Source organism: Enhydra lutris, unplaced genomic scaffold (genome assembly GCF_002288905.1).
Source record: "Enhydra lutris kenyoni isolate GAN:26980312 unplaced genomic scaffold, ASM228890v2 scaffoldscaffold94, whole genome shotgun sequence".
NCBI lineage: Eukaryota > Metazoa > Chordata > Mammalia > Carnivora > Mustelidae > Enhydra > Enhydra lutris.
This window is the reverse complement of record NW_019154178.1, coordinates 3970387-3993525: the sequence shown is the minus strand read 5'-3', so window position 1 is coordinate 3993525 and position 23139 is coordinate 3970387. Positions and strand designations below refer to the sequence as shown.

At 48.0% G+C, this 23139-nt stretch overlaps 1 long non-coding RNA gene across 5 annotated transcripts in view; it reads left to right on the top strand.

Annotated features, from left to right (window-relative positions):
- LOC111139025 overlaps positions 1-22432 on the top strand; it is a 77341-nt gene extending 54909 nt beyond the window's left edge. For 3 of the 5 annotated variants that reach the window (XR_002640074.1, XR_002640073.1, XR_002640071.1), the window contains 6 exons: positions 9524-9716; positions 10222-10551; positions 14837-14920; positions 16273-16474; positions 20158-20344; positions 21138-22432. This is a non-coding gene — a long non-coding RNA (uncharacterized LOC111139025). Of the gene's footprint in view, positions 1-9523; positions 9717-10221; positions 10552-14836; positions 14921-16272; positions 16475-18176; positions 18768-20157; positions 20345-21137 lie in introns of those variants that run through there. The other 2 variants (XR_002640075.1, XR_002640072.1) reach the window with 2 other exon arrangements.
- Positions 22433-23139: the final 707 nt, after the last annotated feature.

The following is a 23139-nucleotide window of genomic DNA, read 5'->3' as shown; positions in this document are numbered from 1 at the left end:
GCAGTGCATCCCCATTGTCTAATTTCACCTGTGTAATCTGCCCCCCTCTTCTGTCGTCCGGTCCTTTGTCGCCCTGTGGCCTCAACAAGGGCGTTAGACGAAAAAGTAGCTGTTCCTGTAACCACTTGTGTAACAGTGAAAATCACCATGAGGACCCCGTCCATGCTAGTATGAGCAGTGTTCCGGACCCCGCAGGGTCCTTCTCCCTGACCTTTTTATGGTCATTGTCTTTGTGTCTGTCTCCGAGGTCGGCGCGCACTTCCTGTGGGGTTAGCCTGCCGCTCCCGTGTGCCTACGTCTGGTAGGTCTTGGCTGTCAGGCTGGCTTCGATGTCTTGGGGGTCGTTGTTATTTTGCTCGCGTCCTGTTTCACTGGCCGAGATCATATTCCCCTCCTAATGCTCGGGGCTCTTAGTGGAGGCTTTCCTGGGACATGCAAACGCACAAACTCAGCCGCCCCTGGCCCTGACGATTGTCTCCGAGAAGCAGTCAGGCTCGACAGCGCACCCAGCATGCAGGTGTCCCGGTCCCTGGGGACGCTGCCGTCACCGCCTCCCAGGCCCTTCACTTGTCTGAGAACATCTCAGCCTGCTGACAGGGGGCAGGGGCAGAGCGAGGCTGTATCACTCAAATGTAGGGAAAATAGGAACATTTGTCTCCTTCTTGGTAGGCTCGGGACGTCCAGTCGCCACCACGTGGGATGAACCAGGAGGAGAAGTGGCTCAGACCTTCCCCCCGTACACCGCCCTGCTGCCTGCCACGCTGGGGCCGCTTCACCTGGTCCTCCAGTGGACCCTGTGGACGTCAGGAATGTCCAGGCCATGACCTGAGGCGTTGTTCTCTATGGCCAGCCCCAAGACAGGACGATGGAATGGAAAGAATCCTAAACTCTTCTCATGACAGTCATGCCCGGGAAGGCAAGTACGGGGGCCTTTGGCTTCAGTTCCTCTGGCAGCTGGTTGTTGGAACCTGGATCCTCTGCTTTCAAACTGGGGAGAGAATCTCAGAAAATAAAGTTTTCTGAGAATGGCAATAGACAAGACTCCTGAGGCTTTGCGGGGTCTAGAACAGGGGCTGGCCGGCGTTTTCGGCCGAGGGTCAGGTAGGAAATGTTTCAGGTTTTGTGGGCCCTTCTGTCCTGTGGAACATAAACCTTTGTGTGGATTTACAATCCTGTAGAAACTACAGACACTGTTCTTAGCTTGGGATCCCTACAAAGCTGGACCAGAGGCTGACGGGGCCTGTCGCTTGCCAACCCCAGCCCTATGAGGACACCCTCCACCTGAGAGCCACGGGATATCAGAGGAGGCACCGCGGGAATCTGAATGCATCAGTTCTGAGAGGAGCCGTGAGCAGAGAGAGTGGATCCAGCATGACGACTCAGGAAGTAGTTTCTGGAGAACAGAACGAACGAGGGAAGGGAGAGGAAGCACAGAGTGTCCAGAGCACAGGTGAGATTCCCGCGAAGCGGAGGGAACGAGGCAGAGTCTCTCTCTCCTAAGCCGGCAGACGCGCCCTGCTGTGTGGCGACTGGATTTGCGTGGGGACTTGAGCGGGAATTTGTTCCCTTCTGTGGTCGCAGCTGCCATCCTCTTTCAACCATGTCCCGTCACAGTCCTTCACTCACCTTCCTGCCGCTCTCCGGCTGGTTTATGCTCTTTCCATCAGTTTCAGGATCAAAGAGAGAGAGGGAGGGCGGGAGGGAGGGAGGGAATCATTGCTGTGGGGCGTCCGAAGGCAGCGGTGGGTAGGAAGACAGCAGCAGCTGCGGGAAGTTCTCTGTGGATTGCGAAGTAAATGCAGGAATACCAGCCATGTAACTCTCATCAAAACACAAACCATTTTCACGCCCAGATCATCAGAAATTGTTCAAGGCAGAGAAGGGGGAAAATCCAAACAGGAGCTGAGAGGTAATACGTGTCCAGGAGAAAAGGAGGAAGGACGCTCCCGTGCTAAGCCAGGTGGGAATACGGGGGAACAGGCTACTCCTCGCTAGAAGATAATTTGAAAGGCAGATTTTTAAATACCCTAGAAACAGCGGCCATCCCAAGAAAGACCCATTTCCCCAGAATTCTGGAAGAGCCCTGAACCGAGAGCTGAAGTATCTTGGCTTTGGTCTTCAGCCAGCTCCTTCCCAGCCGAGGCCACGAGCCGGTTAGCTCAGCTGAGTCTGTTTCCTCATCGATGAGATGGAGATAATAGGGTTGTTGTTGTTGTTTGTTTGTTTTTTTCTATTTCGTTCCACTGTTTGGATTTGCACATGGGCACAAAAGCACTTTGTAGAGTATTAAGAACTATGATTATGGCAGAGATATTATTAGTTTCAGTATTTTATTCTTACTTATTAGTGTTTCAGTAGTGGGCTGACTTTCCTGGTACACCGCCGGCTGTGTCCTGGGATGGACGGGTTTCCCAGGGACGACCTGCCTGTCAAATTTCTGCAGAACTGGACTGTGACAACATGATTAAATCATTTCCAGGGATCTGAAGTCTCTAGAGTCCTCAGGTTATGAAAATAAGAAACATTAAAACCAAATGTACCAAGGACGGGACCCGAGTCACCTATGGGCATCCTCACTCCTGATTAGCTTGTCCCCTGTCCGTGTCTTCAGGGAAAGCAGCAGAGTTGCCCCAAAGGTGTCTGGAGAGCTTGGGGTCACCACGAAAGCAGCAAATGCCTGTCAGGAGAACACCAGATGGGAGCAAGGCATTCGGGAAGAGAGGAAAGGTCCTGGGCGCCGGGCTTCACAATTACGATGGAGGCTGATTTGTTCTGCTCAGATGTAGGGTGTTTGAGAGATGACAGCTGGTGACCTTTCTTCCTTTGACTTCCTTCCTGGGGCCGTGTTTCCCCAGACACATATTCTTAGAACAGGATCCTGACAAACCCTCTTGAAGCTATGATGATGTAGACCGATAAGTTTCCACCAAAAATTCATGCTCCCCTTCCAAGGGCCGCCTTTTGTGACAGCTTGTGTCTGGATGGGGCTGGATGACAAGGCACGTGAGTGGATTGATGTGTCTCTTACAGCCGAGGTGGTTCAAAAACCTTTTGTCTACTTTCTCTTGGAAAGAAAATGACACCAAGTCTTGAAGATGAAATGGTCCCCAGATGGAAGGAAACGGGGGATCTGGGCCACTGCTTGAAGGAGAGCTGCCCGGTTGAGAACACTTTCATGGGACTGGGATGTGAGCAACAAGCCCATGTTCCAGTGGGATTTGGGGTTTTCTGGGGCAGCAGCTATTGGCACGTGGATTAATATGGTCTCTGATCTTCTCAAACCTTCCCAGACTGTTCTGTTCTCCGTATGTGGGATCAACTAGACTTTTCTGTTGAGCTTGTCCTCTCCCACCTCTCTCCGGATTCTTTCTACCCTCCCTGCTGTCATGTCCTCAGATGAATAATGAGAGAAACAAAGAGCAGAGGGAACACAACAACAATGATTGTTTCATTCATGAATTCTTTTCTTCACCCGTTCACTTCTTTCCCTCTACGTGACTTGACAGCATGGCCATAGCCCAGGAATTGGATGGGGCCCAGGGACGGATGTTGGTGGGCACTTGGTCTAAGCTCCTATGCTGGGTGGCGGGAAAGGCCATAAGTTTCCTTGGTGGGACTCCATATTGAGAGCCGAGAGGAAAAGTGTTTGCCACCACTTTACACCTAGGGGGTTTGGTTCTTCTTCATTTCTTATGTTCCATTTGGCAATGTGCCCTTGAAATGTAGGATTTGTCGGTGGAGCACCCTATGGTCATTACCTGGTTTATCAGGTTGACCCCGGAAGACCAGAGAGTTGTTCCCACCTAAAATCGTGCTGGGTGCCCATAGCCCAGGTTTAAATACTTGGATAGAAGAGAAACCGGAAGCTGAAGTCACCCATGCTCTGCTAATACATAAAAATCTAGGAAAGAAAACCAAACAAAAATGGGCTCTTACAGAAGCACACCAGACTTGTCCCTGAGATCTCATAATTTTCCCACTTAGGGGCTTATGCTCACGGGTACACTCACAGTATCAAGTAGTTTGTACTCAGGGCGTCTGTCACTTGAGTAGCCGAGTTTGGTAAGCCTGGTTTCTAAGCAAGGAAATCCCTCCCCAGTCCCGTGAGTGATGAAGCAGCTTAACTGGAACGGGGAATGGGGTGTGAGGGCTCCCTCCACAGCTCCTACCGCTCATTCCTAGAGGAGCTAGAGAGTCCCATCCATCTTGAATCAGCCTTTAACTTTTCCGTCGCCAAACCCGTGGTTCCTGGGGACAGAGCGTGACGAGCTGGATTCTGACGGGACTCTGGTTGGAATCCTGATGCTGCCACTTACTGTCTCTGGGACTTGGGGCAAATTACCTCAGTTTCCCCATCAGTCATGGGGATAATCATATGACCTACCACAGAGAGTTGCCAGAGGGATTAAACGAGCTAATAGATGTGAATCGTTATAACGGTAACGGCTCAATCACAATCGGCCATCGCTATTGTTTTTCTGTTGTGGGTTAAATGCATTTCCTCCTTTTGGGGCTTTTGTTGGAAGGAACACAGCTGATCGTGCCCTCGGACACTTGCCTCCATGTGAACACAGCTGACACGGTGTGTTACGTCAGCTTTGGGTATACGACATGGTGACTTGACCAGTCTGTGCGTCATGCCAGGCGTAACTAGGCTTTCCCTTTCAGCAGCCCAGTCAGGTGCAAGGCTTTTCTCTTGCGTGCAGCTCTGCCCCTTCTCTCCATGGATTCTCCCTGTCTTCCCTGGAATCCTGGCCCCACCCTGCTGGCCATTACCCTCAGAGGCTGCTGGGCTCCAGAGGCTCCGAGTCACCCTTGGGGGTGAGCCTTCTGCAGAGATGCTTGCCCAGCTCCGCCTAGGGGCCAGGCAGGCGGCAGAGGCCAGTCAGGACGTCGCGCGCCATCTTGGTGAATTTCACTTCTCGTCTAGGAAGTGGCTAGAGAAGGCACAGAGATAGGGTGTGCGTGGGCAGAACCCGGGCCATACGGATCCATACCGGTCTGGTCAGGCTCATCCTCTAGATCAGGGCAGTTTCTGTGCCGTCCCAGGATTTACCCCACTCCTCTTAGGGTGGCTTGCGTGCAAGCATGCCAAGGGGGTGTGGCCGCGGCGAGGGCTTTGCGTCTTTGAGAGACACTCAGCACCCTCACCCTTCTCAGTGGGCTTGCAGAAATGGCCAACACCCTCCAGAACCACACCCTCCTGGTGGAAACAGAAGCTCAGAGAGAGGCAGGTGTAGGAGGCCCACAGATGGAGGTCGGTCAGGAGTGGACAGAAGCCTCAACGTCGGTGGAATAATTCCGTCGCATCTGGGAGCTCACGGTTGATCGTTAATAAGGAGGGAAGCTCAAAAGAGGGTGTTGGCTGGCCCTGGAGACAGACGGTGGCCAAGGAGAGGGCTCTGAAGGTTAGGACTGGCAGAAAGGTCAGAGATGGTCAGAGGCTGGTAAGGGGCATCCTTGGGTCTGTTCCATCCAAACACTGTTGAAGCAAGAGACAGGTCTGCAGACCATCAGGCGCATTGCTCAAGGTTTTCATTATATGAGAAAAGAGAAAATACAGAAGCAAAGAAGTTTAATGGGGGGGGCTATAATATAAAATCTGAGTGAACAACATCAATACAAGCTCAAAATCATGTGTCATGTGATTGCACATAATCCATATAAACTCTAGCATGTGTTGTATACGACCTTATCCATGTGAAGGGTTAATCTATATTATAGATCCTTATGTATGGGGGAGGCGGGGAGAAGGGGCGGAGAGAGAAGATGCCGAAGTTTGCTTTGTGCAGTGAAAGGAAGCAGTTACGTTCCAGAGCAATGAGCACACCTGACCTTCAGGTGCTGTCTTCTAAATTGCCATTCTCACAGCCCCGCCTGCCGCCATGGGCAGCCTCCCCACTCATCCTCCCTGATTCTGGGTGACAACTAAGTGTGCAGCCAGGCCGGGGGAGGGTCTCAGAACAGGATGCAGAGCTGCTCTCAGATGGGACTGCGCCTGTCACGACACTTGGGGTTTCAGTCTTGCAACCAGAAGAACGGGGTTATCCCTGTTCTGGGATGTGTAGACAAGAATTTTCAATCTCAGTACGGCTTTGTGTGCCTTAGACGATCCTGTTTGGATCTCTCTGTGCTGGTACATTCTTGGAGTTTCGAGTGAGGTCCAGGCTGCGGTCATGGTTACCCTCGTAGCCAGGCAGAGCAGCGAGTGAGCTGGCAAACCCCACCAGAGAAACAGGGCAGTGAGGCGGCCGGTAACACTAGTCACCACGCCAGTCCAACGCCGAGGTCTTTGAGCTGGTGTGGGCAGGTCCACTAGGAAATCGAGATACTCTCCCAGCCCCAAGGCAGGGGCACATAAAGCCATGCCTAGATTCTCCTGGAAGCACCCCACACCAGAGGTGGGTTCTGCATATGGTAATGTCCAGCATGGTGTCAGCTCAAACACAAGGTACAAGATGATCAGACGGACCGTATTAGAAATAGTAAATTCAAGTCAGTAGCTGACCAGGCTGATGTCCAGCAGAAATATAAGAGCTACAAGGGCTGTCCACTATCACCACGGCTATTCTACACAGTACTACAAGTCCTCACCTCAGCGATCAGACAAAAACAAAAAAAAAAAAAAAAAAAAAAAAAAAGATAAAAGCATCGAAATCGACAAGGAAGAAGTCAAACTCTCACTCTTTGCAGATGATATGATCTTTATGTGGGAAACTCAAAAGACTCCTCTCCAAAACTGCTAGAACTCATGCAGGAGTTCAGTGAAGTGTCAGGATATAAAATCAATGCTCAGAGAGCAGTTGCATTTCTATACACCAACAGCAAGACAGAAGAAAGAGAAATTAAGGCGTCGATCCCATTTACAATTGCACCCAAACCATAAGGCACCTAGGAATAAACCTAACCAAAGAGGCATGTTCTGAGCGGTGGCTTTCAAACTTTTCCCATGGCCACAGCTTGCTGGAGACCAAGAACTTCAGATTTGTTAGATCTGGGTGTTGCGCTTCTACTGTTTCCGGGCGACGCTGACATCGCTGGCCCAGGGACCACACTTTGAAAACCACTAACCCTAAGCACGAACTCCCTTGAAAACGGGGAGAGGAGATGAAGCAAGAGCTCTTTGCTTCCCTTTCCCTGCACCTGAAACGTCTTTGGCTGAGGTCTCAAGGGAATAGGAGAAAAGCAGTTCTGGCTCGAGTGAAGAAGGGAACAGAAGGCTAAGAACTTGAAGGGAGGGCCCTACAGCCCTGCGGTAAGCAGACCCTTTCTTCTGGGGCTCAGCACCCAGTGACCCTACAGGAGCCGGTCCAGTTTGCAAGTAGAAGCAGGCAGGCAGTGCCTTGTCCTTGTCTTTCAAAACCTTCTTTTTATCACGTCCCATTGCTAGTAAACGCAAAGCTTTGTCGAACATGTCTTGCCACCAGGACAAACAGTCCCCCTGAAGCCTTTGGCTCAAGGACTAGTCTGCGGAGGAGCCAGGGCCAAGCCAGGTAAGGCCCGTGTGGGGTTTTCTGGAAGAAGCTCTGGGGAGCCAGTCGCTGATCAGAACATTAGTTACGGGTTTCTGCCGTGGGAGGAAGAGCAGCTACTGACTCTATTCCAGAAAAGGAAAGGCTGTGGGTTGTCTGAATTTAAACCTTCAGGGGACGGGGAGGGGGTAGATGTCACCTTTTATTTTACCACAATGGAGACCTTAACAGGAAATGCATTTGGCTGAGGTGGGAGTTAGGATATGTTGCGCAGGAGGTTGACCCAGACGGAGTCTAAAAGGAATTCTGATTTGTCTGGGGGTGCTGGTCAGCAGGTGCCTTATTGACACGAGTTTGTATTCAGAGGCTTTTGATTTCTGGCTGAAGGAGGGAGAAGCGTAAGAGCCGGGAGCAGTTCCCAGGGAAAAGACAAGAACAACGGCGTGACAAAATTATTATGAGGTTGACATCAGAGCACAAAACTGCGTTCTACAGTATTCCTGCAATTAAGAAAAAAGTGCCTCGCAGATGAACTCTCACTCCACAAACTCAGATAGGCAAGAAGAATGTCCTTTTGATTTTTTATATTGTTTTGAAGGTTTTATTTATTTGAGAGAGAGAGAGAGAGAGAGAGAGAACGCAAACAGGAGGGGAGGGGCCCGGGACAAGCAGGCTCCTTGCTGAGCCAGGAGCCCGGAGAAGTATGTCTTTTTAAAAGCTTTCTATTCCACATTTTCATTTCCATTTTTTGTAGTTTGTTTGATGGCAGAAATTTTACTTCAGTCCATTTGAGATTGGACCCCCTTTTTCACACAGTCACAGCTGCATTCCCAGACTTTGGGGAACAAATTCATGTCATGTGATTACTTTCCTTTAAAATTTGCTGAGACATCTTTAAAGCCTTATGGAAAATAAAATAAATATTTCTAAATGTGCCGTCGGATGGAAGTTTTAATTGTGTCGTTCGACTCTCCTCTGTTGGTGGCATGTTGGTGGCTGCTTGGGGTCTGATTTACGGCGAGCAGCGTGCTGTGGGCTCCCACTTTCACGGCGATTTATCACTTGCTGCGTGGACCCAGAGTCTACTTCATAACGCGCGTCCCGGCTGAGAAGGGTTGCATCGGTTTGGTAACTTGAATCATCCGCAGAAACTCTCTTTAATGGCGCCGTTTGCCTTAGCGTCTTCTGCGGCGGACGCTGGCCTGGCCAGGCCGGCCGCCTCCGCGTGATACTGGGCTCAAGTGTCTCCTCCCTATCTGTGCCTCCCGATGGCTCGGTGCTTTCGTGCACCGAGTGTGTGTTTTTACAAACAGCCTCAGAGCTGCATTACGTCGCAATCCACTCTGACGTCCTCTGTCAGCTGGCGAGTTCACTTTATGTGTAGGGGAGCGACTGACATGTCTGGACTTGGTGTTACTATTTGTTTTCACATTATACTCTCCAGTCTAGGTTCACATCCTTCTTTTTATTAAAATCCTTTCCTAGGACCAATATTCATACATTTCCCTTGAACCCCGTTTGCTGTGTCTGTGGCGACATGCCCTTTTCTTAAAGTCCAAGCAAGTTGTTTGCTGATGCAGCCTTTTGGTCTGAATATCCAGCAACAAGTTCTTTCTTGTTTGTAAATCGGGGTGAAATTCACAGACTATAAAATTAAGCATTTTAAAGTGAGTAACTCTACAGCACGTTGTACATCCATAATGTACAGCTGTCACCTCTGTCTAGTTCCAAAATGTGACACGTTCTGAGCCAGTGTCATCCGGGACACATTCTTCTGAGTCTTGTCCTACTGACTTTATTTTTTTTTTAAGATTTTATTTATTTATATGAGAGGGACAGAGAAAGACAGAGAGACAGAGAGACAGAGAGAGGGAGAAGCAGACTCTCTGCTGAGCAGAGAGCCTGATGTGGGGCTCAATCCCAGGACCCTGTGATCATGACCCAAGACAAAGGTAGATGCTTAACCCACTGAGCCACCCAGGCGCCCCTGCCTTGTTTTGTAATTTTTAAGACTGAGCTGGGACTGACATATAACATTGCACTGGTTTCAGATGTGTCTATTACAGACACTGAACGCTGGATCCCAGGAAAACGCCCAGTGAGGGTTGTGGCTGGAGGCTGAGGGGCTCCCCCCACCTGCGTGCAGTAGAGTGAATGTGTGTGATCCCCACACACGGGATGGGAGCTGCCAGGGCCCGGTGCCCTCACCCTTGCCCCACGGTCTCGCCTTGCCTTCCAGACACGGTAAGTCCGGAGCGTACAGGGAAAGGAGGAGGATGAAAATGGATGACATCTTGGCCACTTAAATATCGACCCACGTTCAGTGAAGGGTCTGACTTCAGTGTTCCATGTGGTGCAGACCCCACTTCTGGAACCTGACGGGGCAGGAATTGGGGGAGGGACAAAATGTCTTCCACACGTTTTGCTTGTAGGTGACGGGGGTGGGTGGGGTCCACTGGGGCTTCGGACTGCTGTCAGCGAGTGTTTCAGGGAGGCTCCCACACCCTGGCAAAGGGCTGCTGGTGGTGTAAGGGTTGTGCGCTGGTGTCTTTCTCTTTCACTGGAAAGTGGGGACAGCTGTGTCCGGAGCTCTGCATAGTTGGTTTTTGTTTTTGTTTTTGTTTTTGTTTTTGTTTTAATGATACTTTGAGGCCCGTAGACCCTGGTACCGAGGGCACAATGGAAGGGTCCGGAGGATTGTAGTGTTGGGGCGTTTTGTGAATAAATGGTGCCTGAATGTTTCTGGCAGCTCAGACTCTTGTTCCCAAAGCCTTCATTGGAGAAGGCCTCCTTCCTGTGGAGGAAGGGCCACGGGCTTGGTCTCAGCCACCTGCTCAGACATCAGGAAGAGACTGAAGGGAGAGCTGTCTTGTCCTGTCACCGCCGAGGCCTCTGTTCTGTGGGCCGGTCACTGCACAGCTGTGTCCCATGACTCAGCAAGGTCATGGCCACCCCAGGATGACACCCACCGCGGGGTCTGGAAATTCTCCCTTCTTCACAGCTTCTGTGATAGACTTCCCTTCCTCCTCGGCCGTGGGGCTCTCCAGCAGTTGTCTGACTATTTGGAGATCTCTTTGAGGTAAGTGGATGGAGAACTGAGAGGAACGGCGGCTCCAATGACCCGAGTTTAATTTATGAGTTCAGTCATTTTATTTCATTTATTCTTTTCATTGATCTTCTTAGCACCTGATGCATTTTTTTTCTCCCACTAAAATATATTCTGAACTATATTGCCATTGGTGAGTGCATAGCAAAATAAATCAATAATGAAAAAGACAATATTTGTCGCATTAAGGAAGCTGTTTGAGCAGAGCAAAGGGCAGCAGCGTGGAGCTCACTGAGCGAGCTATCGGCCACGCCTCCCTGTGTCCGCCCATGTCCAACCCATCCTGCTCCTTGTCCAAAGGATAGAAGAGGATTCTCTTCTGGGACGTAGGTGGTCCTGTGGGCTCCCACTCTATGGAGCCAGAGTCTTTCCCGCCCACGCCTCCAGGAACTTGGCACAAGGTCTGCACGTAACCTTCCCAAGGACCCTTCTGACACTGGAATGGTTTCTGAGAACAGGGAGACGTTGCTCTGCATGCGACTTCCCATTTGCTTTAAAGTAAAAGCTGGAAGCCTGTTCCGTAGGGTCACCCATCGTCCCGGTTTGCCTGGTTTGTAGCTGTTGTCCCAGAGGAATTATTAATGCCCCATTTTTACTCTGAAGTGGGTCCAGTTTGGACAATGCGAATGTCTCTTCCTCCTCTAAGGCCCTCCACCCCTGCCCCACCCCCTCCGTTGTATTTCTCTGTCCTGTTGTTCCCCTTCTCACTTGCCGCAGCGGTCCGCAGCCCCACACTGTTCCCTGAGTTCACGGCTGTGCTCCTGCCCCCAGAGCCTTCGCACGAGCTCTTTCTATTTCTGGAACACTCTTCCATGGCTTATCTGCATAATCAATTCCTCCAAGTCTTTGCTAAATTTTACCTTCTCAGTGAGACATAGGGTGACCATAGGCCTTGTTTCTGTTCCCTCGTGTATCAGAAAAGCCCCCGAATGCCTCCCACCGTAAACATCGGTACACATTTGTTGAATGAATGCGCGAAAGAATGAATGAAAACTCAAGTTCTGTTTTCCCCAAAGACTTGCCAGGTGACTGTCTAGCGGCAAAGATCGGAGGGGTTACTAGCTGGTGATGACTTCCTAGTGTTTCCCTCAACTGCATATCTTTTTTCATTTTTATTTCCCAGAGGAGTACTGGAACATTTTACAGCACTGGACTTGACCATTTTGTCACAGACCAGTTTAAGGGAAACCTGGAAAAGAGGCAAGTGTTTAGGATCCCTAGAAATAATCCCACAGAAGCATCTCTATTTTATCTAAAATACAGGCTAAACCAGCAGAAATAGTTCTAAAACTAAAAAACTATCAATGTTGGCATCATGCTATGTGGTTTATGGAGCTCTCCAATCCCACTATCTTATTTAATCCTTATAATAGCACGTTGTATTATCCCTCTTCAGTTTATGAGGAACCATAACCCAGAGAGAATAATGACTTCCTGCAAGATATATGGCTAGTTATGTTTAAGCAGAGTGTTTAAGTGGCAAAGTGACTTCCCATGTCTGGTTTAGTGCCTCACTATGTCTGATGTCCCTTTCTAATTACATCAGGACACCCTTTCATTAGTCATGACTTCTGGGGTCTTTGGGGAAAGCACGCAGGAGACCGAATGCCGTGACCCACAGCACATGACAGCACAGGATGCCATCCCTGTCCTAAGACACAGCTGAATGGACACTAAAGGAGCAAGGCCAGGGACATTTTCCATCCAGATCCAAATGGACACTTCATGAAAGGCTTTCATAAGAAACAGAAAAAAAATCTCTTTCTTAGGATATTTCACAGTCCCCTCCCAGTGTCCCTCTACTCTTACAACCAAGACAGTACACATAACAATAGTGATAATCGTTACCCTGTACTAAGCACACTGCGTGTCGTGAACTATTCGAAGTGCATGTGGTAATTCACTTACATCTCACATCAGCTCTACATAGTAGACATTATTATTTGCCCATTTCTGCAAAGGTCCTAAAAGCACATTTAAGCCCATCTCACAGTTAGAGATTGGAAGAAAGGGAATTTGAACCCACGTGGCCCAGAAAAGTGCTCCAGAAAAGTGCTGTCCAATAGAAATATAAGCCCCATGTGGTTTTTAATCTTCCAATAGTTACATTAAAAAGTGAAAAAATGGGGTGCCTGGGTGGCTCAGTGGGTTAAGCGTCTGCTTTCTGCTCAGGTCCTTATCTCAGGGTCCTGGGATCAAGTCCCAAATCGGGCTCTCTGCTCAACAGGGACCCTGCTTCCCCCTCTCTCTCTGCCTGCTGCTCTATCTACTTGTGATCTCTCTCTGTGTCAAATAAATAAATTAAATCTCTTAAAAAAAGTGAAAAGAAACATCCATGTAAACTAGAGGGTATTATGCTATGTGAAGTAAGTCAGATGGAGAAAGACAAATATGATATGACAAATACAAAAGACAAATATGATTTCACTTATATGTGGAACCTAAAAAGCAAAAACAAAGGCAGAAACAAACCTGTCAATACAAAGGGCAAACTGGTGGTTACCCCAGGGGTGGGGGAGTGGGAAGAGGGACAAAATAGGTGAAGGGGAGTGGGAGGTACAGGCTTCTAGTTATGGAATGAGTAATTCCCAGGGATGAAAGGCACAGCATAGGGAACATAGTCAATGGTACTGTAATGCCATCGTCTTGGGACAGATGGCAGCTACATTCGTGGTGAGAAGAGCAGAAGGTACAGAGGTACAGAGGTGTGCAATGACTATGTTGTAAACCCGAGACGAATGTAACATTGGGCATCAGCTACAGTTCAACAAGAAACAAATGTAAAAAGAAACAAACAAAGTGAATTTTAACGATGTGTTCAATTTTAACCCAATATATCAAAACTTGAATTCTTCAATATGCAACCTTATAAAAATTATTAATATAATAGTTCACAGTTTGATAGTAAGTCTTCTAAGTGCAGTGTGCATTTTATTTTTTGAGCACTTCTCAATTTGGATTCTGAATTTTAATCAGAAATTCTTAATCTATATTGAGATTTCATTAAATGCATATAGTTGAAAAAGCACATTTCCATATTCAAATTATTTCAATCATGTCTAAAGTTATGCAGTAACTGAATTGTATGAGTTTTTTTTTTTTTAAGATTTTATTTATTTGACAGAGAGAGACGGTGAGAGGAGGAACACAGCAGGGGAGTGGGAGAGGAGAAGCAGGATTCCCACCCAGCAGGGAGCCCGATGCAGGACTCGATCCCAGAACCCTGGGATCATGATCTGAGCCGAAGGCAGATGCTCAACAACTGAGCCACCCAGGCACCCCCAAGTATGAGTTTTTAAATTAAAATTAAATACAGTGTAAAATTCAGTCCCTCTCTGGTATGTTCTGAGTGCCCAGAGCCCCCTGTGGCTGCTGGCTGCTGTGCAGGGGGCTCTGAAGCCTGTGTCCATGCCCATGGTGCCAGACCACTCTGGTTTCTGGGAGCGGCCCCCTGCCATTTTGGCTTGGCCCCATTTGCCCCATTCCTGAGTGTTCTTATGATCTTCTTCTCCTGAGCTTTCCAGATCTTCAGACATTCAGCCCATAATTCCTGTCTTCATCTTTAGCATTAACGTCAAATGTCCTGAGTTACACAGATCCCACATCATGCTTGGAGAAATGTAAACAATGTCATAAAACTAATAAAAAACTATGTGGGGTTTCCTTACCAGCTCTGCTTAACATACAAGAGAATTCCAGGGAGATCGGATTATCTCTTAGCCATCTGGGGTGGAGATAATAGCCAGATTAGACTGCATGCCAGAGCCTTTGCTTAATGAGGCTCTGGAATCATTCCTTTGATTTCCGCCGAAAGCCCTGCACATCCCCCTTGAGTTGGTGTGGGTGAACTTGGGAGAGGGAGAGGATTGGTAAGAAATTGAAGAGAGGAAACTTGCTCCCCCTAGAATTCCCTTCCCTGCTTCTGACCTGGCACTCGGGGAGGAAGTTCTTGTCCCCTCTGCAGCCAACAGGGCAGATGAGAGGAGAGATCTGTCCAGCACCTGCAGTGTGGCCAATGTAACCGATAGAATATTTGCTTTTATTTGGTTTTACTCAGTTTTAAATTTAAAGAGCCACGTGTGGTGGGGGCATGCCTGTTGGAGGGCACACGGGCTCTGTGAGGCAAGGGACTGTGGCCCTTCTTCTGTCCCAGTTCCCAGCACAGGTGCCTGGGAAAACTGTAGACGGTGTGACTCTTACGGGCTGATCCCTACAGTGCTGAGATGGAGGCTAACTGTGAAGAAATTCTGTTTCACAGGGCTTGGGGGTCTGTGCTGAGGAGCTCAAGAGACTGAAGTTTCTACCGTGTGTGCAGAAGGCGCGCAGACATGCGAGGCTCCAGGTAAGGGAGTTCCTGACAGAAATGCTGCTTCGGCCTCTGCTCTGAACTGTATGGCACATTCTTTAAAATGCACGTTCATGAGTTGTCTGAAGGTCTACAAGATAAGAAAAACGAAGGCTCTCCCCTCGGGCATGCACTACTACCTCTTAGTGATGTGAGAGAACAGGGTTTGAGCTCTACGACGAGCGTCCATCCAAGTGACTTATACGCATTGATTTACACGACCCTCGAGTTCCACCATTCTCTCCACTTTACAGATAAGGAAATTAAAACCTGGGACATGTGCCTTGCTTGTGGTCACTGTGCTGAGTCAGTGAAATGCAGGAACGGGGTTTGAACCCCCGCACTGAGGCTCTGCTCTCGCTGTGTTGCCTTGACAATCAGTAGTTCACCCTCACTGTGCTCATCCTTCCTACCGTGGGTGTGCTGTGGGCTGTGGCATCGTGTGTGCGCCTGTGGGGTGAGCTTTCCAAACTTGGTGGTTTGGTGCCCAGCCTGGCAGGGCAGGGGCTGAATGACTAAGGCATGGGGTGGCGCACAGTCTGGAGGGAAAAGAATTCACCTTGGAATTAGAGCCTTTGGTTTCTTACTGATGAAGTTTTGGGAAATATTACTTATTTCATTTGGTTTTCAAAATTACATAAAACATGTGGGTAGAAGGACTTTATAAAGCAGGAAGTAGGATGCGTAGTGAAGAACCTAAAATGTGGGCACATCGGCCGTTAAGCAGTGCCAGAGCTCAGAGATTACACAATTACAGGACTTAGGGGGTTACCGAAGATTTGGGGGGAATTATGACCTTGCTATACCCTGCAGTTCAAGGATTCATCTTCCTCTAACGTGAAAGAGAGGCCTGAGGTCTTTATTGCAATTTCAGATTTTCTGTGTCTTAGAGTCGCCTTAATATCAGAGGAACCAAATGTCTGGGAGGTAACCCAGATCACAACCACAGAATAGGTTAAAGGATGAGACCTTTGTTTATGTCAGCAGAGGCCAGGGTAGCCCCTTCCAGGAGATGAGTCACCCCCGGTCCACGTATATGGCCGGTGCGCTCATGGCTGCGTCCATCCCCGAGGCTTCCAGCCTTCCTGGTGGCCGGCTCCAGTTCTGACCTCAGCAAGGAGCCCTGCATGTGTCTCCCTGAAAGTACCACCTGCTGTTCTGGTTGTGCTCACCCCTCACGGAAGCCGGAAGGCCATGGGCATGACGCAGTGTGGAATGGCTGCCCCCAGCAAAGCAATAATTTAAAGATGTGCCTGAAGCTGGGAAAGGAAGTGGTGGATTAACAGCATCGAAATTCATAAAACACTTGCAGTGAAAATAAGTGGCAAAACTGATTTGTTAAATCCTAGGTGATTCTTCGCTAGCTTTACATGCACGGCCCAGCCAGCAACCACTCAGCTAACCTGGGGGGCCGGGTGACGGTGGCACATTGACCTGTTCCTCTTCACAACATTCCTGCAAGGTGGACGCGACATCTTTCTTTTCTGATAAGACTCAGAGAGGCTCAGCCATACGCCCGAAGGCAAGTGCTGGTGCCTGGAGGATGGGAAGGTATGTTGACATTGTATGGACCCTGCTCCTGTCCCTGCACTGGCCCACCAGCCTTGAGTCCCAAGTGAGACGTCTTGGATGACGAGCTAAAGGGGGTGTCCCCAGAGTGCAGTGACACCGTGGGTGCACAGCAGAGGCGGTGCACCGGATTCTAAAGACAGGGTGTTCCAGGAACCAGCACCCTCTCTTTTGGTGGTAGACCCTTCTTCAAGCCAAGACCTTTTCCACCGAGATGAGTTACAGTCTGGTTTATGGTACTGGGGAGATTTTATGAAAATGCACGGGTGTGATGTGATGGCTCCAGTTTCATTGAGATTTAATATGTGAAACCCTGGTCCAAGTCCATACTGTCCGCAGTCCCTTCTCTAGTTGGCTCCTCCCATCACCGGGGTGGCCTTGACTTGAACAGAAACTTCTATACTCATCAGTACAAACGACAAATCCAGGCTGTGATGTTTTCTTTTCAGTGTTCTTACCTCCTCTTTGGGGAATTCTTGCTAGTATACAATGTACAGTGTTGCCAGTTAGGTTATTAAAATTTAAAGTGTTTCTGACCACTGTGGATTTCCAGGCATCCATGATGATGCTTCAAGAGTGGGTCTTTCCACCTCAAGGCAAGTGTGGTACTTAGAGAGCTCAAGTTACAGACACTGGGCTATTAGACAAACTAGGCTTCTTTCTTTCTTTCTTCCTTCCTTTCTTTCTTTCTTTCTTTCTTTCTTTCTTTCTTTCTTTCTTTCTTTCTTTCTTTCAAGATTTTATTTATTTATTTGACAGACAGAGATCACAGGTAGGCAGAGAGGCAGGCAGAGAGAGAGAGGAGACAGCAGGCTCCCCACCGAGCAGAGAGCCCGATGTGGGGCTCCATCCCAGGGCCCTGAGATCATGACTCGAGCCGAAGGCAGAGGCTTAACCCACTGAGCCACCCAGGCGCCCCTAGGCTCCTTTCAATACAGGCTGTGACGTAGGAAATAAACAAGGGGAGGTGACTGGAGAGTCTTCTAGAGCACTGAGCTTGGGGGAAGACAGAGACAGCAGAGGGAGCGCTGGTGTGAACAGAGGGCTGCAGGCTTGGCTGAGCTCCCTTGTCCTGCCTCTCCTGCCCTGGGCACGGACAGAGCCCAGAGCCTGAGGCTCAGCTGCATCCCTACCCAGTGAGTCAAAACAGACCCAGGCAACCGCTGCCGTCCGACTGGCGTCCACAGTAATGGCACAAACTACTCTCCATCCTGACTCTAGTGTGTCCCGCCCTGGGGAAAGGATCAAGTCCCTTAAGATGCAGAGGAGAAAGAAAAGAGGACAATCCAGACGTGGCTACATTTCGAATTAGATTATGTTAGATTATATTATGTTAGATTGTATTATGTTTGACTGTATTATGTTAGATTGTATTATGTTAGATTATAAAACATGTTCAACAAACACTTCTCTTCCTTTAACTACACTGACTCGTAGCCAGTGAGGAAAATGGCCTGAAAGGCTCATCCCAGAAGGGTCAGGGATCCCGTCTCTCTGGATGGTGGATTATGAGTGTTGGCTTTTTTCTGTATTTGTTTGGCTACATTTTCTTATTTTCAGTCATGGTTTCAATTGCTTTTGTAGCAACAACAAAAAGAAAACAGCATGAGCTTAATGAAAGGAAAAGTAAAATAATTTTTTTCATATTCATTGTTTTACTTTTTTTTCTCGCATCGACGCCTAGAACAGGAACAACTGGATGAAAATAAGTGGAACATATGAAACAAAAAGGTGGAACAAAATCCTGAACTTTGGAAAAAATAATTTTAAAAATGAAAATCTCTATAAACAGTTGCAGAAGAGTTTTGTGCTGTGCCTAGCTGTCAAGACTTAAAAAAAAATTGAGAACATTTGACTCTTCAAAATTATTAAATACGGCGTATATAAACACAGCCCCTGTTTCAGATGCAAATAGTATGACACAGCAGAACGGATTCCTTCGCGCCAGTCTCCCAACTCATAAAATACAGTATTCCTGTCATTTCTGAAACTCCCCGGCTGCTCTCCAGTCCCAGCCGCTTCTTGCTCCCCCGAAATAACTACGATTCTGAACTTTGTGGGTCTTTATCTTTCTTCTTTTCTTTCAAGTTTTGTATCAACAAACAGTTTATTATTTGATACGTTCACTTTTATGTGTCAAATAAATGGAATCATATTGTGCAATTCTTCTGCAGCTCGGTAAGACGGATTTGCGTTATTATCAGGACTGTTGCCACAGTTCAGTTGTGTGATACCCCAGTGCACGAATCTATGAATATACCACAATTTATCTGTTCACTTGGGAGTTGGTTAATTTTTTTTTTTTTTTTTTTTTTTTTTTTTTTTTAAAAATTTTTTTTTAAAATCTTTTTGGTTTTGGGGTGGTGTGTTATAGGCTAGGTGTATCTTTTTTTTTTTTTTCTTTTGTAAGATTTTAGTTATTTATTTGGCAGAGAGAGACACAGTGAGAGAGGGAACACCAGCAGGGGGAGTGAAGAGAGAGAAGCAGGCTTCCCAGCCAGCAGGGAGCCGGAGTCGGGGCTCAATCCCGGGACCCTGGGATCATGACCTGAGCCGAAGGCAGATGCTTAATGACTGAGCCACCCAGGCGCCCCATGGAGAGGTGTATCTTCAAAACTAGTAAGCAGTATGTAGTGTGTATTTGTAAACTGCACATCTGATAAGGGTTAATATCCAAAATAAATCAGAAGCTCATATACAACTCAATAGCAAAACCCCCCACAAATACTCCAATTTCAAAATGGGCAAAGAACCTGAATTGAGACTTTTCCTAAGAAGATAACTCAGATAGCCAACAGGTACACGGAAAGATGCTCAACATCACTAACTATTAGGAAAATGCAAATTAAAACCATGGTAAGATGTCACCTCACACCTGTTAGAATGGCCATCCTCAAGAAGACAAGAAATAACAGGTGTTGGCAGGGACACGGAGGAAAGAGAACCTCATGCACTGTTGGCGGGAATGCAATTGGCGCAGCCACTGTGGAAAACAGTAGGGAGGTTCCTCAAAAAATTAAAAATAAAACCACACCTGAACCAGCGATTCTACTTCTGGGTATAACTCTGAAGGAAACAAAATCACTGTCCTGGGCAGATACGTGCACCCCTGCGTTCACTGCGGCTTTGCTCACAGTAGCTGAGACAGGAAAACAACGCAAGTGTCCATCGGTAGACGAATGGGTAACGGAGACGTGGTGTATCTGCAATGGTATCATCCAGCCACACGAGAGGGCATTCTCTCTGAGATGTACCTGGAAAGAATTATGCCAAGTCAAAGAAAGACAAATACTATGTGACCTCACTTCCAGGTGGAATCAAGAAAAAGCCAAACTCATACCAACAGAGGTCAGGTTTATGGTTGCTAGGCAGGGAGTCGGGCTGGGGGACTCGGGCAAAGGGGGTCAGAAGGTACTAACGTAAGATAAAAACATTCTGAGGATGAGATGTCCCGCATAGTGACTACAGGTGACAAGACCATATCACAGCGAAGAGAGTGGATCTTAAAGGTTCTCATCACTAGGGAAAGGACTGTGACTCTGGATGTCGGTGAACGTTAACTGGGTTTACTATGGTGATCCTTTCACAACACACACAGATGCTGAATCTTTGTCGTGGGTGTTACACTCGTAGGTCAATCATACCTCAAAAATTGATGTTAACAGGTAACGCCACATTACACTCCAAACACCGCGTCCCCCCAGGCTTCTGCCTGCAGTGGTAGGATTTCCTGTTTGGCCTCACGCCTGCCAGGGTTTGGATCGGTCAGACCTGCACGTGCTTCCCTACGGATCGTGAAGCTCGATCTCACCGCGGTTGCTGCGTTCATTTCCTGGATGCCCTGTGAGGAGGGTAAGCGGCCTCTGCCATGTTTGTCTGTGCCGAGTGCCGCCCACGACCGTTGCTCGTTTGTCTACCGCGGGGCTTTCCTCCGTCTCGCAGACTTACCGCTCGGCGCATTCTGCACACGGATGGTCCTTCAGTTATGGGCCTGCACGCACCTTCTCCCCGTTTCTGGCATGTTCTTTACACTTTGTCTGATTTGTTTTAATTAACGGAGGGTCTCTATTGTAATGTAATATAATTTATCAACTTCTTTCCCTCTGGTTTCCATCCTGGATCCTGTACCCCTCCGCGGCCGTGAAGCTGTTATTTTATGTTTTCACTTTTGTCTTTCTCACTTCGGTTTTCAATCCTCTTGAAATGGACTTATGGGTATCGTTTCCTTTTTATTTCGTATGGAAATATGCAACGTTCGATTAACACAGTTTTTCCTGGTCAAATATGCACGGACACATTTTGTGTTTTTTCTCTTCCATAACTTAACTTGATGAAAATTAATTCTGCCAACTTTTGGTGTGTGAATTTTCTGGTGCTTTTAGGTTATCTGAGATCTCTGTGGTGCCGACCAATATCTGTAAGCTTCCACTTCCGTCTCTGGGTTTTTAAGACACCTGCCCAGGGTTCTCCCTGGCTCTGAGGGAATGATCAACAGCTAGATCACAACAGAATCCTGGTACCCCCCACCACACACACATATTGTTTCTCTAGGCTGAATTCTATCTACAAATCAGAATTCTAGATACGCACATTTCAAAGCACCTGCAGAGGCACTCATCAGTATCAATATTTTTTTTTTCCCTAGGTAATCTGTTGTAAAGATTAAATCCAGTTTTCCCCCCTGCATCACACATGCCTGGCTACATCCCTCCTCCAGCCCTCAGGAACTTCAGATGCCTTTGAATATTCGGAGAGCCAGGGAGGAGAGCTGAAGGAAGCTGCTAAGCCTTGGGAATTGTGCGCGCTGCCACCAATCCTTTTTCTATTTGTAAATGTCACAGAGGGGTGTGTGTGTGTGTGTTTGTGTGAGCATCTCTGTAATATTTTTTATGTATGCAGAAACAGATTGGTATTTGGTTAAGATTTTAGGATCTGGAGAAAAACTTCCTGGAATCAAATTCTGACTCGTCTACTATGTCCTTGTGACCTTGGGCAGGTAACCTACCCTCTTCACCCTTTGTTTCTCTAGCTGAATGATGGACACCAGAATTGTTCCCATCCGCAGGGCTGTGGTTGGGCCTGGAGAATCCCCAAAAAGTCGTGAGGATGCCCCTTCTCCCTCTCAGCTTCCCCACATGGGCTGTCTGTGTCCCCAGGCCCCATGTGCTCCCCTCCCCCAGAAGAGAACCTCGGCCTGTTCCCATCTGATGCTGTGGGGCTGGCGAGTGGCTAATCTGTGTAATGGTGGGGCATGTTCGTGGAGTTTAATTTCTGCCTAGTTAGGATGGAAACTACTATGTGCCGTCCAACGCTTGCAGCATATATATGCACGGAATGTAGGTCATCTCGTGTATGGCAGGTAGTGACTTCCTATTTTCAGATAACGCCACATAGTACATGGGTCCCTGTGTCATGTTCCTCTTCAATGACCGTTTGGTGGCTGGACTCTTAGTTCTGTAGGTCGTGTTTTCAGTTTTTACTGTTCAGCTTGGGTTAGGATGAATAGTCACTTACGTTAAGCCTGAGATCACTCACATGCTTTCTAAGTTACGTGCTGGCAAGGACGTCACTGCGTTATGACCGCTTGCTCTGTCTTTTCCAGAATCTTTAATTCACCGTAAGACACGGGCAAATCTAAGGACTTCACGTCGGTCATGTCCTTCCTTCGTTTGTGAGCAGAAACAAGGCTCACTTGAGAGGGTGTGTGTCTTTGGACAAAACACACACCCTCTTTGCCTCCTCTGTCCCCGTTACCTTGCAAAACTTCAAGGACACCATTCCCCTCCTGTTCTATGTGTCCCATGTGCCCTTGAAGCCCCCTTCGTGACAGAACGTCTTTGTAGATGAGATGGGTTTAGATGTCCACCCCTTTACGATGGGTTTTCCAATGGAAAGGGACAAAGACACTTCTTTTGGCTTGGAAATTGCAGGCATTTTGATGAAAACACACACACACACACACACACACACACACACACACACACACGGCATTTGGTAACACTTCATTTGCACTGCAGCCCTCCCAAATTACTTTCCCAGTGAAAAAGGTACCCAGAGAGGAAAACCTTGAGCTGATTGCCTTGATTCATGCTATCCTCCAGGCTGCTTCCACGTCAGAGATAATGAGGACGCATGTGACGCCGGTATCTTCCATGTGTACAGTGTTGTTCATTGTCCTTGGTGACACGCTGTCTGCTCTCAAACATACAGGGTGGTCTTGTGACTTGTGAGTCTTCAGGGATCACAGGAGTTCCTCCTCTCCTTCCCCAGAGGGCACATGGGAAGGAACCCAACCTATAAAATGAAAATGGAAAGACAGGGTCCCCCCAGGTCCGTGTGACAAGTGTGTCACTGTGCACTGACTCAGCCTCGCTCTTTTCAGGGGTCCTCCAAGCACACATGGTAATAATCCCATTGAAGTCCTGTCCTCCATGCTTGTGAGGCCAAGAAAGACTGAATGTGGAAAATTTATCTCATAAATTTTTTCAACTCTATTATTTACATTATTTATCTTTTCCTGATTATTTTCCTGCTCTCCTAGAGTAGAGGAGGACCTCATGAGTGGAGTTCTATAAAGCTTTGGACTGAAATTTCTCACTCAGCTGATTCGTCTTTCCCACCCTTCCAGCCTGCGTTTCCATTTGAAG